The following is a 2395-nucleotide window of genomic DNA, read 5'->3' as shown; positions in this document are numbered from 1 at the left end:
GAGCAGGCCTACTGCAAATAAGTGCATCATCTGTTGATGCCAGAACCAAAATGTCAATTTGCATGTGATTTGCATGTTTATATTAACATAGAGCCATCCTCAGCACTCTTTTCCTTTCCCGACCAAATCCTTCATCCTGGTTGTCAGTTTCGCATGAGCGAATGTTGGTGGGGCTCCACAGGCTTTATTCCTGGCCATTAGAAGGGGAGAGAGAGAAGAAAAAGAATGGAATCATGAGAGATTTTGAGTTGGAAAGGACCTTGGAGATCCATCCAATTGCCGATCTTGTCATTTCTACCCCACAGTACCTCTTCATCTGTCAGTTTTCCATTCCCACAATGATTTAGGCTTCTCATCTCTAGCTTGGACTACAGTTGCAATCTGATCATCCCGCTTCAGATGATTTCCTCTCCATCCATCTTCCACAAAACTGCCAGAGTAATTCTCCAAAGCATAGACTGGTCTAACCACGTCATTATACTTTTTTATTACATCTAGGGCTCCTTATTCCTTCCAGGATCAAACTTCATTTAGCATTTGAAACCCTTTCCAACTTGGCCCCAAGCTACCGGATATGAGTCTCCTCTTTTCCAACTTTCTGGTTCAGCCAGACTGGTCTTGTTTCTCACACACCACACCACATCCACCCTCATCGTTCTTTTTCTCCCATCCAACTGTCCTTCATGCCTAGAATGTACTTCCTCACCTCTCTGAGAATCCCTAGTTTACGTCAATGCTTAAATGGAACCTCCCACATCAAGCCATTCTTGACTCCCCCAGCTGTTGGTGAATGAATGAAGCATTTTTAAGCACTTGCTATTTTTTAAAGCAAAACACTGCGCTAAGCACTAGGGATACAAATAGAAATGTGAGACGCAACCTTTTCTCAGAGCGTACATCCTACGTACAGAAACTTCAACAGCAAGCCAGGTCAAACAATCCCGTAGCTCTCAACGTGCATCAGTAAAGCAGGTGGTAATGCTGCTTTTTTAAAAATGTCATTTCCACTGATAATACCATATCATTTTCTAACGTTGAACTGTTGGAGAGGGCCAAAGATTTTGGTGGCCTTTATTTTCAGGGTCTTTGACAGGAACGGCTGCCAGGCTGCATGTCCATGGGAGTTGCTGGAGGCATTACTGTTTCCATGGCTCTTAGGTTCAGAGCCCTGGACTGTCTCCCTCAGGGCACCTTGGAACTTCAGCTAGGCTGGCAAACCTTCCCTGCTAACACTGTGTGTGGGGGGGGGGGGGCGGGCGGGGAAGGGCATTATCATTTATGTATCTTGCATGTATATATGTCCATGTTATTTCCCAGCAGTCACCCTTGTGTTCCCTCAGGACCTGGGGTAGGGACCAGACCTGTTTTCATTGGAAAAGGAAACACGTGTCATTGATCAACAGTACCTATAGATCTTTTTACCTGTTAGGGGATAGAGATAGGAACTGGGTATGTCATTGCCTTGGTATAGTGGAACTCCCCTCTCCCACAAAAAACCCTCCAGCGTAGGTTGACATATTTTCAGCATCTTAAAGGTTGGGGGAATTGTGTCAGAAGCAATATTTAACCCTAGGACTTGCGAAGATCATGGAGCTGGAAGGAGCCTAGGAGGCCATCTGACCCATCCGCTACATTTTCAGATGAGGAAAGGGAAAGTAACCACTTCTCTGTCCCACAGGCCATGTTGCCTTATAGAGGCACCAAGATGGCGCATGACAAATACTTGCTGGTAGGTCCATTGGCCTATCCCCCCTATTTTATTTACTAAGAAGGACACTTAGATGGGATGTAGAGAAGGGGCATTTGAACTCAAGTCCTGACTCCATTTGGATGTCTTCACACTGCCCCTATGCTGGAGAGCTCAAAGCACCAGTCGGGAGGATTGGAAGTCCGCTCCTCAGGCTCCAAACAATGACTTCTGCCTAACACCTAGCATTGGAAAATAATGACCCGTAAGGTGACCCTGCAGCTAGGTGGCGCAGTGCGTGGAGCACCGGCACGGAGTCAGGAAGCCCCATCTTCCTGAATTAAAATTGGACCTCAAACATTTACTAGCTGTGTGACCCTGGGGGAGTCACTTAACCCTGTTTGCCTCAGTTTCCTCATTTGTAAAATGAGCCGGAGAAGGAAATGGCAAAGCACTCCAGTCCCTCTGCCAAGAGAACCCCAGTGAGGTCACACGACTGAAAAACCACTGACCAACTACTGCAATCTGACCCTACCTCGTGCTGCCGAGAGACCCTAAAAGGCTGCCCCTCTCAAGATGGTTTCTTCCGTTCGCCGCCACACTCATTATGGCGGAAGTGAGGGGGCGCGGCTGGGGCGGGGGTCAAATCTCGCGAGAGAAGCGGCCCTACGGCCGTGCGAGACTTGGGCTGGGGCTGCAGGAGCCAAG

This window comes from Trichosurus vulpecula, chromosome 7 (genome assembly GCF_011100635.1).
Source record: "Trichosurus vulpecula isolate mTriVul1 chromosome 7, mTriVul1.pri, whole genome shotgun sequence".
Classification (NCBI taxonomy): domain Eukaryota; kingdom Metazoa; phylum Chordata; class Mammalia; order Diprotodontia; family Phalangeridae; genus Trichosurus; species Trichosurus vulpecula.
This window is presented reverse-complemented; position numbering follows the sequence as displayed.